The sequence below is a fragment of the Lissotriton vulgaris genome, chromosome 3_1 (genome assembly GCF_964263255.1).
Source record: "Lissotriton vulgaris chromosome 3_1, aLisVul1.2, whole genome shotgun sequence".
NCBI classification, from domain to species: Eukaryota; Metazoa; Chordata; class Amphibia; order Caudata; family Salamandridae; genus Lissotriton; species Lissotriton vulgaris.
The window spans coordinates 736,205,615-736,219,441 of NC_141689.1; positions in this window are offsets into that span (position 1 = coordinate 736,205,615).

Sequence of the window (13,827 nt, forward strand, 5' to 3'; positions counted from 1 at the left end):
GCTCTCGTCTGGGACGTGGCGCGTCATCGCGTAGCGTCCACAGACTAGAGCGCAACACCACACAAACGTCGGGTCCACAATGCCCGCTGGAAAATCTGGTTGCTGATAATGGGCATTAAATGGGATGGAAAGGAGGTACTGCCGGTTTTGCAGCAAACTTGTTGCAATTATTCCAATAATATAAGAGTTGTGTTGAGTATGTGTCATTTTTCGGGTCTTTCTTTCTGGGGGAGCCATAGCATTGCCTGCAGCGGGCAGGGGAGAAGTGATGGTCAATATGAAGCCAGCCTCCATCATTTTTTTGATAATCAATTTAATTGGTTTTTTAAAACAAGAAAAACCAGCAGTAATCAAATGCAGCATGTTACAGAAGTTATAGGACGTCTCCATGTCACATATACAGAAAATGCACCTGCAATACATAGTCTCATAAAATCTCACATACTGCTCACAGTTTATGAAGTGAGGTACTTTTATTCTATCTGCCCCAGACATTTGTCCCAGACTTTACGATGTTTCGCCGGGTACCCCCTGGCCTCATACATAGTCTTCTCTAGTGCAGCGCACCAGTCCACCCCACTGTGTCATTTCGTTATAGTGGGTGGGTCAGGGTTTATCCAGTTGGCAGCAATGCCCCTCTTGGCCACCAACATGGCTGTATTCAGAAATAATTTGTCACATGTCGAGCTGTCCAATCCATCCGTTATTCCCAGGAACACATTTAACTGATTGTGTGGGTCCTCCCAACCCAGAACCTCGGTGAGTTCCTTTACTATGGAGTCCCAATATTGTACAATGACGGGGGCAAGTCTATACCATATGAAAGAAATCTGCATGGTCTTGTTCGCAACGTGTACATGATGCAGTTGGTTTCAGACCTGCGCTATGAAGGCGTTTTTGTGTTTGGTATGCAGCGTGTAAATAATACAATTGGACCAGACTGAGTCCGACTGAAGTGGTGACTTTTTTGGGTGTCATCGGTGCATCTCTCCAGTCTTCCTCCTCAAGAGGCCCGATTCATCCCTCTCACTGGCTCCTGAGTCGACCTAACGTATTTAGAGTGTTATTTGTTAGGGAGCGGTAAATACAGGAGATTCCTCCCTTTCCCAGGTTACCTGTCATGGTTTGCGCCTCAGGGAGACTGTATTCTGGTAGTGAGGTACCATTTGGTATGTGAATGTGAAGGGCATGGCGCAGTTGCAGGTACCTATATAATTGTGAGGAGTGTAGGGAGTACCGAGTCTACAAGTCCTGAAAAGTGTGCATGTGGTCACCTATCCGTATGTCCCCAAACTGTGAATTGCCACTAAGATCCCAGGTCCTGAATCCCTCTAATTTGCTGACCTCTCGGAGCCAGGAACCCTGCCAAAGCGGCGTGTATTGGGTCAACTTAATTGACCATTGGATGTGATGCAGGGAGGCACACCAGGCCAGGAGAACCACTTGTGTCACCATGGGTGAAGTTCCGAGGATAGATCCCCCGTACATCATCGACTGAAACTTGGGTAGGCCCAAGTCGTTCAACTCTACTCCATATGTCAGGTCAGACCAGCCTCCATGAAACCAGTCATGTAACGTAAGTAAATGGGTTGCCAAATAGTACAGGTATAAATTGGTCATGCCCATACCCCCGTCAAAGGATGGGATCCGGCATTGGGACAGGGCCATGCAAGGTCTCTGTCCACCCCAAAGGAATTTGGGGGCATATTAGAAAGGACTGGCGATATAATTATTGCTGCTTTAGCGTCCGTTTTCGGGCTATAAGCGGTGATAATTATATCGCAATAACATCAAGGAAAAGGTTTGCGCGTGTTTACTTGATGTAGAGCCCGTTTTTTTACAGCCTCGCCTCGCATCACTAATGAGATGCAAAGAAGGCGTGGCTGTGAAAACAACCCATTTTGCGAAGGCAGCTTCGTGATATTAACAAGGAGGTGCAGCAATAAAAAAAATCACGCTACTTCGGCCTTAACGCGGGAATTTAACGTCTGTTAAATTCCAGACCAAGGCATACTAATAATGGTAGGTGGATTATGCTGATATGACCACAGGGTCGTATCAGCAATGTTATCACTGTTTTCCATGGAACATCGCTGGAAAACCAGTGATGTTCCATGGTAAACACCGCTATCGCTGAAATATTATCACCATAGCGCTATGCATTGTAAATATAGCATTATCATGGTGATCATTTTTAGCGATAGCCGGCGATAATATTTCTATCGCTATGTGGGGCCAGCGATAATTATCGCTGGCCCTTGTTAATATGCCCCCAAGTGGTCAGGCTAAACAGTTCTTTAAACCAAGTCTGCGGGAAATGAAATGGGGCGTTTTGAATTATGTAGAGGAATCTTGGAAGTATCATCATTTTGAAAAGGGTCACTCTTCCCAGAGGATTAAGCGGTAGTGTCTGCCATTTGTGGAGGTCGTCTTGGGTTCTCTTCACCAGTGGGGTAACATTGAGTGACCAGGCGAGTTCAGGAAGCAGGGTCACCCTGACTCCCTGATACTTAAAGGATTGCCTTCTAATAGGTATCGTGGATTGCCAATCAAAGCAGTCTCTCGAGATATGGAGAGGGACTAGGACTAACTTACTGGGATTTAATTGCAAGCTGTAAATTTGCCCAAAAGAGTGCAGTGCCCGAAGACAGTGGGGACCAAATTTGTCCGGTTTTGCCAGAAAGAGCAATACATCGTCCGCGTATAGAGCAATTTTGTCTCCGTCAAAGCCTGGCCATCTCCATCCCTTAATTCGGTCATCAGAGCATATGAGGCATGCTAGAGGCTCCATCGCCAGGGCGAACCAGAGCGGTGAGAGGGGACAATCTTGCCTTGTCCCCCTCTTAAAAGGATACAGCTCCGATAGTGCCCCGTTGACAAGCTCTCCCACCTGTGGCCTGGTATATAACACCCTAACCAAGTTTCAGAAGTGCTGGCCCAGGACCATCTCAGCCAGTAGGTCTTCCTGGTACTGCCAGTCTACCGAATCAATGGCCTTCTCAAAATCAATGAGGAGAAGTTCTAAGTAAGGCGTTAGTGATTGGCGATTCGCTAAGGCTAGATGGAGGAGTCTGAGGCAGTGTCCGGTACGGCGAGATGGCATAAATCCACACTGGACCAGTTTAGTAAGATAGGGCCTCAGTCGGTTGGCTAGGACCGATGCAAATACTTTAACCTCTGCATTAATGAAGAAGGTTGGGCGATATTCGGCGCAGTTTGCTGAGGGAGGTTGTGTTTTAGGAATCACCATGATGGTGGCGTCATCTGTTTCTGGCAGAAAGAAGTAATTATCGATAGCTCCAGCTTATATGTCGAAGAGAGGTGGAACGAGTGTCTCTCAAAAGGCCGCGTAGTACTCCTGTTAGAGTCCATCACGTCCTGGAGTTTTACCTGATGCAGTGCATGATATGGCATCATTGATTTCATCCTGGGTAAGAGGAAGGTCAAGGTCAGCCATTTCGGCTTCACTAAGGCGAGGGAGGTGGAGGTGTTCCTGGTTGATTAGCTCTGAAAGGGAAAGTTCAGGGCGCTGTCGGAGTAAAGTTTAGATTTGTAAGTAGCATCTGAGCCATCGCCGAGGGTGAGCAATGGACAGTACTATCTAGGATCTTGATCTCTGAGATTATTCGATTTGCCATGGGGTATGTGGCCATTCGATGTAGGATATCTCATTTTTTTCCTCAATCCATATAGCCTGGCTACAGAGGATCTCCACAATGGCTTAGCGGCCTCCATGGAGATCTGCTTGATCTCCTCTCTTAGAATTGCAAGCTGTGCTGTGGGTTGCCCCGGCGCTCGGCTTCAAAGGAGAGTCGCCAGGAGTGATTTGGGATTCTTGGGTTAGGCGTTTGATCTTGAGCTGGCCATTTTTAAAGCCACAGATAGTGGCCTTGCCTGCTTCCCTTAGAGTGCCCAAGGAGGAGACAGAGTTCCGGTTAGTAAGTATTGTTGGAGTTCTGCCCCGAAAAATACTTCGTCTTAGAGGAACCATGCGTTCATCCTCCATATTGGGTGAAGTGTGTCATGGGGGTCTCCCACTCTCGGAAATATGGGCGAGTGGCCAGATATACCTCTGGGAAAGATGGTAACATCTCTGATTTTCTGACAGTCTAGGGCGGGCATAAAAACTTGGTCAATTTGCGCGTGTGTATGGTGTGCTGCAGAGGTGTGTGTGAATTGTTTGCTCTGGGGGTGCCAGACTCCCCAGGTGTCGCAGTTACCTAAGGTGTTTGCCCAGCTTGTTAAAAGTGTAGTATGGGTGGATCTTGTGGCGGATGGGGCGTTTGCGGTATCGAGGTCCGGGTGCATAACTGCATTGAAATCGCCTCCAACTATTGCCAGTCCAGGGGGTAAAGAGGCGATAAGGTCTTTTGTCGGTTTTAGGGTTGAAGTGAGCAGCAATGGAGGGGAATATATGGAGACTAGATTAAGAGCGTTTCCCATTACAGTTCCTCTTAGGGCCATGAAGCATCCCTGAGGGTCACTAGTAGCCTTTGTAAGTACAAAAGGAAGATTGGTCCGCATAAGGATTTCCACACCCCTTGACCCCCGGCTGAACCCTGAGTGCCAAACTCTGTCATAGCCTTATCTCACCGGAAAGGGGCAGTTGTTGCCTATAAGGTGGGTTTCTTGGAGTAGTAGTATGTCGGCTACCTGGTGTTGAGCATATCGCAGGACTGCTGTCCGTTTAAGTCTATCCAGTAACCCACTGACATTCCATTATAGCCCACAGAGTGGGTCCCCGCCATTTCATGTGTCTGCCACGTTGGGTAAAAGTGTGGATGGAGGCCTGAAAGACTTGGGTTAGGTGCAGAATATATTGCATTATGTGCAAGCTGTGGTATTACAAGTGCTTCCCCGTAGTGTGGATAGTGCGTGTGACTGTCTTTCTACTGAATAGGAATGCTGCTGGAATAAACAAGGTACTGTAACAAAAACTCAAGACAACGCCCCCCCCATCCCTTTCCTACCCCCTACACTTCAAGAACGGAAGAATCGGTTGTCTCCAATATACAAGGCAAAATACCACACTAGAACGCTTGGGTATGGAGATTCGTGGAGGACCCCATCTTACATAAGGATACTTTATTGTTGCAATAAGGAAGAACTTGAGTTGCGGCAAGATGCGTCTGTTTGGAAGTGACCCATGCAATGGGTCCCGGGCAGTCTGCCACTGGCCGAGGTTATCATCCCAGGAGTGGCAGACTCTGTGAGAGGTCCGAGTCCGCCAAGTCTATTTGAGGAGTTTTGGGCGAGACGTTCCCAGGTTCTGAACGATCCATTGAACCAGACCTTTGTGGGGAATGGGAGCTGTTTAGATGGGTGCACAGACATAATATCGAGTCCAAAATATCGTTTGGACATAATATCGTGTATTTAATATCGAGTGGACAAAATATCGACAGGACAGAATATCGACTACAAAAATATCGTTTTTAAGGTAGTGAAGTAATATCGACTGTAAATAATATAGATAGTTAAAATATCGAAGTATATAATATAGATAGTACAACATATCGAATTTTTAATAATATATAATTTTTTATAGTGTATTTTTATGTTATCATATGTGTGAACATTGTGTATTTATGTTATAAATAATTAAATTTAACGAATTTTGTTTTAATAATTTTTGCGTAATTTTAATCTGTAGCGGGTTGTGGGTTTATAGGGGAATAGGGTGGGAAGTAATTTAATTATAATTAATTAAATATGTAAATTTATTTATTGATAGTAATTAGTAATTAATTGCTAATTATTTATATTTGGTAATTAATTTAAATAAAATTGTTAATTAATTTAGATTAATAGATGAATTGTTAATTATGTAAATTAAACGAATTTAATTCTGTAGCGGGTTGTGGGTTTATAGGGGAATAGGGTGGGAAGTAATTTATTTATAATTAATTAAATATGTACATTTATTTATTGATAGTAAATAGTAATTAATTGGTAATTAATTTATATTTGTTAATTAATTAATTTAAAAATGTTAATTAATTTATATTAATTGATTAATTGGTAATTACGTAGACGTAACTAATTTAATTTATGTAGCGGGTAGTGGGTTTATAGGGGCATAGGGTGGAAATTAAATTATTAATTATTAATTAAATAATAAAACTAATTACAATTTATTTATTTGGAAATAATTGTTATATTTGTTTAAGTTATAAAATATTTATTTGTTAATGTTTAATTAATTAGTATTAATAGGTGATTATTTTAATTAACTATTGTTAATTTTTTTTATTAATTATTAATAGACATTTTTTTGTAGATTTTTGAATAATATATGAATTATTTACTTTCCCTAATGTTGTATTCTCTGGAGTGGGAATAGTAATTTTAACCCCTACGCTTTCCAATGCTTTCCCTACTGTTGCACCTACTGGAGTGGGAATAGTAATTTTAACCCCTACGCTATCCAACGCTTTCCCTACTGTTGCACTCTTTGGAGTGGGAATAGTCATTTTTACCCCTACGCTATCCAACGCCTTCCCTACTGTTGCACCCACTGGAGTGGGAATAGTACTTTTAACCCCTACGCTATCCAACGCTTTCCCTACTGTTGCACCCACTGGAGTGGGAATAGTAATTTTTACCCCTACGCTATCCAACGCTTTCCCTACTGTTGCACCCACTGGAGTGGGAATAGTAATTTTAACCCCTACGCTATCCAACGCTTACCCTACTGTTGTTCCCACTGGAGTGGGAATAGTAATTTTTACCCCTACGCTATCCAACGCTTTCCCTACTGTTGCACCCACTGGAGTGGGAATAGTAATTTTAACCCCTACGCTATCCAACGCTTTCCCTACTGTTTCACCCACTGGAGTGGGAATAGTAATTTTAACCCCTACGCTATCCAACGCTTTCCCTACTGTTGCACCCACTGGAGTGGGAATAGTAATTTTAACCCCTACGCTATCCAACTCTTTCCCTACTGTTGCACCCACTGGAGTGGGAATAGTAATTTTAACCCCTACGCTATCCAACGCTTTCCCTACTGTTGCACCCACTGGAGTGGGAATAGTAATTTAAACCCCTACGCTATCCAACGCTTTCCCTACTGTTGCACCCACTGGAGTCGGAATAGTAATTTTAACCCCTACGCTATCCAACGCTTTACCTACTGTTGCACCCACTGGTGTGAGAATAGTAATTTTAACCCCTACGCTATCCAACGCTTTCCCTACTGTTGCACTCTTTGGAGTGGGAATAGTAATTTTAACCCCTACGCTATCCAACGCTTTCCGTACTGTTGCATCCACTGGAGTGGGAATAGTAATTTTTATTCTTTTGTTATTGTACGTTAATAATATTGGCTATTATTTAATTATATTTTGTTACTATATATATATGTTTTAAGAAATATGATTAAATATTTTTTTTTACTTTCATTAATTATTTAATTATCATTAGTTAATTTAAGTATTCTTAAGTATATTTTAGTACTTAGTTTTTAATATTAATTAAATTTAATAGTGTTTTTAGTAAAGTCGATATTTTTTAAAACTATATTTTTGTAAACGATATTTTAAACTCGACATTTTTGTACTTACCTGTTTGTAGATAGAAACTCGATATTTTGTTAGTCGATATTTTTTACACGATATTCTTGCAGGTCGATATTTTGGAATTCGATATTATTTCAGTGATCCGTTTAGATGTGCTCGATCTCTTTATTCACGATTAGAGAAAGATACAGACAATGGTCGTCAGGAGATCATCGAGTTCTAAAGCCATATTGGAGATCAGAAAGGATGTTATGATCCCGGGACCAAATTGTTAGTCTATCCAACAAGACGTCCCAGGTCTTTTACTATAGAATCAAGCAGGGATATGGTACAGCTACCGCTGTCCCCTTTTTTGAATATTGGGACGATAACTGCGGAAGCCCAGGATGGGGAGGACATTCCTTCACAGAGGCGTTCAAGACATTGGTTAAAATGAGGGCCCCGTTGTTAATATCACTCAAGTATAGATCTGGAGGAATTCCATCATGTCCAGGCACCTTGTTTTTGTATAGGCCCAGGATTCCCTTTTTTATCGCAGCTTCGGTGGCACACCCCTTCAGGAGGCTCTACTTCATCTTTATTCACTAAGACTGACTCACAATTATATACTTAACCCCTTAAAGTGGGACACATAACTGTCTACTTTAATGTAATGCACTAGGGGTGGAGCATCCGCCTGACAAAAAAAAAAAGATTGATTGATAGTGGCCCAAAATTTGCCACTGTCCCTTGAACAACCTGGGCCAAGCAAATTATCCCATGCTGCATCCCTGATCTAATTTTTGCGCATACTTGCTTCGGCTTTATAGTTGCTTTGGCATTGAACCACCAGAGAAGCATCCCTAGGGGGGGAACATCCATAGGGCCTTTTTCAACTTTCTTTTTTTTAAACAGATTTTCATTGGCTTTTCAAGGTGACATCATAGGAAAAACAGCCCCGAGGGCACAACAGATGATCAAACAGTGCAATTAAAGTCAAGTGCAGTTATCCCCCAGCCTATTGTCATAAGGTCCGCCTTCCCCTCTCAGTATCAATTCTCCCATCGGGTAGACAACAGGTACGCCCCCGCCATTCCACTTCCCCTCCCCAAGCCTAGCTTTATGTAAATATCTCAGAGCACCTCCTCATAATGGACATCCCAGCAGGACGTTTTTCAACTCTCTTGAGGCATGTAAACACCCTTTATCAAACCATGTCGGGCCAACAAGAGCTCTAGGGCCCTTAGGGCAACTAAGAAATTCGGAAATTACACAGGCAGTATGTGACAAAACATCCAAACTCCTCCTGGAACTTGAAACCCCATTTAAACACATTCCCATCTCTTTTGAACATTTGGTGGAAAGTGTATACCTGAAATGCTCAGGAGATGGGTACGACCACTGTAGCATTCTACCTTGATTAGTGAACATCAATGTGCCCCACCCCCCGGTCCCCCTGAGCTCTGTTTGTTTGCCTCACCCCATCATAGAGAAATAAAGCTAGGTTTATGGTCGCTGTAGGTGCTATACTTGATTTTAACTTCTAAAATTTGAGAGAAAATGAGTGGCAAAACAAAGATGAAGTCTATAAATGAGTCACAACCTCTACCAGTAAAGGTTGGGATCAAATCACCCCCACAGAGTGAACACATGTATTCAAAGTGAAGACTAAATTGGACTTGTCAATGATATAATGTAATAGATTTCCTTAAGGGGAGTTGTCCAAATGCAGACTGTCTGGTGATAAACAACTGAAAGGCTTATTAGGGAGGGAGATAGGGTCCTCACATAGGTGGCAGTTGAAATCATCCACTAGCATGAGCTTTTTGGCCTCCCATTTGGACCCTTCCTGTTGATCAAGAAAGGAATCCAAAATATGTACTTTTTCAGCATCCTGGGAGGAATGTTTATCATTCTAGAACATTTTACAGCAAGGATTTTGGTGTCCTTACAAAAGAAAGTTGGAAAGCTTGTAGGTCTGGGGACCCAGTATCCAAAATCTTCACAAACCCTATGGCACTCATCCTTTGGTCGAGCTTGCCTTGCTCATGGGAGGTTATGCCAACTTCATTTAGGTTGATTCCGTCCAATGCATGGAGTGATCCAGGTCTTTGACGGTGTTTTTAATATCCTGGTGCCAGGCTGTCATGTCCTTGTGGTGTAATTCTGCCAGATGTGCATTTATATCCCCCTCAGTAATGGGGGACCTGAAGGTCGGCATCCAACGCTTTTGTAGCCTTGTACACAAGCCGTGTCTGTGTATCGATTCGACCAAGCTCCTGGACTCAGCAGTTGAACCTGTCTGCCATGATCATTCAAAGCCTCCTCTGATCTGTTGCAATTTCAAGTAGAGGCTAGGTGTTATAGCTGTTGTCCATGGGCTAAGATTCTTCCATGGCACAATTGGGGTGGCGGGAGATGGGGGGGCAAACGCCGGCAGCATTCTTCCTATTTCTGCCTAATTAGATCAGGTCTGTGAAGGTTTGCATTAGTCCTTGGTGTGCTAAATGAATAGCCTTTCTCCTGCAGCTCTAGCACTAGCTCAGTAAATGTTGCCCAAAAGGAGTCATATTCAGGTCGATGGCCACCAACACTGCCTACATAAGCCCAGGCGGGAGCTCATATCTCGGAACTCAGGCAGGATACGTCTCGTCCTCACCCTAGCCACTTCCCCAAGACACGGTTCTTATATGAATGTACCCATCAAAATTAAGCAATGGAGCCACCTAATGCCAGCCCAGCTGCATAATAATAGTAATTCCACATTTGTAAAGTGTACACCTAGCACCTTTAAAGGTATCCAGGTGCTGGGGACTGCTGAGGAGATTAAGTGAGCTGTTGCCCAGAGTCACATGATGCTGAGCAGAGCTGTTGCTGGCACAAGGGATCGAACCATGAGCCCCGCACTCCGTAGTTAGTTGCTCTGGCTGCTGCCACACCTCTCCCACATGCAGCTGCTATCCAGGAATTTGTGTGTAGTAACCAGTGGTCGAGTTTCAGCGTTGGCTCAACATCCTGTGTTCCTGGTCACATCAATCAATCTCATTGCGCCTAATAAATAAATACAACCAAATGCAATGTAACTGGTGCTCATCTAAAGGGCTCCCATGCCCATGAGCCAAGTTTGCTGTAAAGTCGGTCAGGGGTTGTTTTAAACTTAGGCACGGGGTGGTGAGAAGGGCAGAGATGAGAGGAGGAATGTGGGGATGGTAGGCATAACAACCTTTACAGTGAGATATTTCACACTAATCTTTTGTGAGCAAGGTTCAAGCAGGAATTTACGAAAGAAAAAAGGTGCTGAGGTTCTTTCTCTTTAACATTAGCGCAAACGGTGCTGCGAAAGGAATAGTGAAAGAAGAAATTGGAATGAAATCATTTAAAATTGGCTTGATAACAACACAGTACCTCTATTAATTTTTGACTTGGATAATAAATGCCTAATGCCCTTTCCTGGACATTACTCATGCATTAGATTTGGTAATCTTCATTTCCAGGTGCATGCCATAACTGACATGAACTCTGCCATGTGGTAATTTTATAGTTAATCACACCGGAGTCCTGGAATATTTGAGCTTTTTTTTTATTGCAAGTCTACCTTGTGAACCAAGAACTACAACATTTTTCTACACAAACGCAAATCCAGAGGAGCCTTTACATTAATTCTTGCTTGTGGCGGTAAGTGTAAGGAAATGACTCTTTTGCATGTTCACACCCAACCCCCCCCCCCCCCATTTTTGGACCGACCCTACTGATTTTTCAATTCTGGGAGTGCACTTAGGCCTGCTAATCAGAACTCAGTGGCAGTGTTCTAACCCCTTAGAAAGTGTATGTTGAATTGGCTATAACCAAATTGACAAGTACTGCCTTGCTTATAAGTCCCTAGTAGTATATGGTACCAAAGGTACCAAGGACATGTAAGGCAGAGTGTCCACACAAGGCTGAAGCATTGATTGTCCCACCCTGTGTGTGACAAAGTACAAAATGGCTACCAGCCCACCACTGTAGACTGGAAGGGCAGTGTGTACACCACGGCCTGGCTAATATCTGAGTGGCACTACCTAACAGGGTACCATAAGGTATTATTCATGGCATTAAACCTGACCTGATGCTCAGGTACAAATTAATGTCACTATTAAAGTGAAGCAACATTTAGAAAGTTGCCACTCTGTGACCTTGCTGGCCCAGTAGCCTCACACGTGCACTGGCCAACAGACCACATTCCGCCCACCTGGGGAGTTGTGTGAATGACTCCCAGGCTTGAAAATAATAGAAGCCTACCCCAGTGAGAAGGGTCACCTCCCTAATGAAGGAAGCCACTCGGGGTGTTAGCCCAAAAGGTGAGCTTCAAAGGCAAAGCTGCCTTTGGTGGGCAAATGGCAATAACACTCCCAAAGGGCTGCCCTTTTTTAGGTAGACAAGCTGGAGACAGGGCCAGAGAGGGAAGACCAGTACCCAAATCAGTTTTCCCATGGGCGTGTAGCCCACAGGTAGCCACACCTCTAGGGTGGTTTACCAAGCACTTAACAGCAGAGAAAGGTTGCCGACATCTTAGGAGTGGGCAGAATACTGCACTCTGTGAATGGTAGGTACCACACATTGCAGGTAAGTCATCACCAAAAGAGAGGGGACCTTGTAGCCCATTCACTAGTGATCACGTGGCCCCTTTAGGGCACTTTCCTTGGAAAAATATGGCACCCCTGGTACCCTGAACCTCAGATCACACTGGATTTGAAAAGAGGGCTGAAGAAGGATTGCCTTGCTGCCCTTGGAACTGCTCAAAGAGAGGCTGCACTGTCTGCTGGACTGCACTTGCTTTACTCTGGGATAGGGAAGTTTGGTATGTGACTGTGGCTCCTAGCTTGGGGAAAAGCTAATCCCCAGTCCAAATAAGTGACTCAAAGGATCATTCTGCCAATCCCCTGGTACCAGCTCCAGGGACAAAAGAGCTGAAGAAGGCCAAACCAGAACGTTGCTAGCCACCAGAGAAGATTTACTGCTAGCTGCCAATGAGTGCCCCAAGAGGCCGATCCTCGATGGTCAAAAGTTGTACCTGAGTCAGCCAAACCCAGGACTGCTGTCAAAATCCAGATTGGTCACCAAAAATGGACAGTATCCTCCACCATAGGATTTCACTGCCAAGCAGCAGCTGGCCTTCTATTACCTTAAAGAGGGCATCATGGGACCCACCCTCTGTGGCCAAAGTTGCCACACTTCACCTGTGGACCAAGGAATCCTCACAAAGGCCCCCCATCAACTGCACCATAACCGGAGCACCTTTGAGCCTCTTATCGTCCTGTATCTGCAGCATCAGGAACACTCTATTATTGTCTATGGTGGTTGGGCTGTAAAGGCTGGAACTCAACTAAAAAGCGCTCTGGTGGTGAAGGAAACTGTCCAGATCTACCCCATTGGTCCCAGACCTCCATTCTATTGGATTTAGTCACCCAAGTTGGAGCGGAGTAGCCAAACTAATCATAACAAAATTTTGAAGTTTGCAAACTTTAGATTGACCAAAGCTTGTTTGTAGTGATTAAACCTTTAAAGATATGTATCTCCTGATGGAGCATGAAAGGTGCCTCTATCAATTCTCACCGTAAAATGAGATTTACGACAATAATTTTTGATAAACACATGTAAAATGGTTGAAGACAAAAAATCATGAGATTTTCTACTGCATTGTAAAAGCATGCCTAAGAGTTTTGAAATGTGGTGTGAAAGACGTAAATAAAGAGAGAGAAAGTTATTTGCTTATGCAAATGTAATCACATGTCGGCACGCCAACATCAGGCGGACTCAGGGATTGCCTGATAGAGGTCAAGAGTTGGATGTCTTCATCCTCTCTAAAATTAAACGGAGACAAAACGGAGCTGATGCTCTTGGGACCCTCTGATCCCAGCCTCTTTAAATCATTATGGCCCCCTTGTCTAGGCACCCCTCCAGCACCTAAGGACAACATCAAAAGCCCTGGGGTATGGCTAGACAGCGCTCTCTCCTTCAATACCCAGGCCACAAAACTCTCGCCCACCTGCTTCGGTCTCCTCAGAATGCTAAAAAACATCTTGCCAGTTCTTCCTTTCGAGGCCAAGCAAGTGGTTGTCCAAGCCCTCATACAGTCACACCTGGATTTTAATAACGTTCTTTATCTTGGAGCTCCTGAGTATACCCTACGCAGACTGCAGACGGTACAGAATTGCGCGGCTCGCACTCTGCTTCAGCTTCCCCGCAGGCAATCAGTAAAATCTGGACTGATTAGCCTGCATTGGCTGCCAGTACGTCAGCGAATTCTTTTTAAAGCGATGTGTATCGCCCATCAGGCATTCTGGGACTC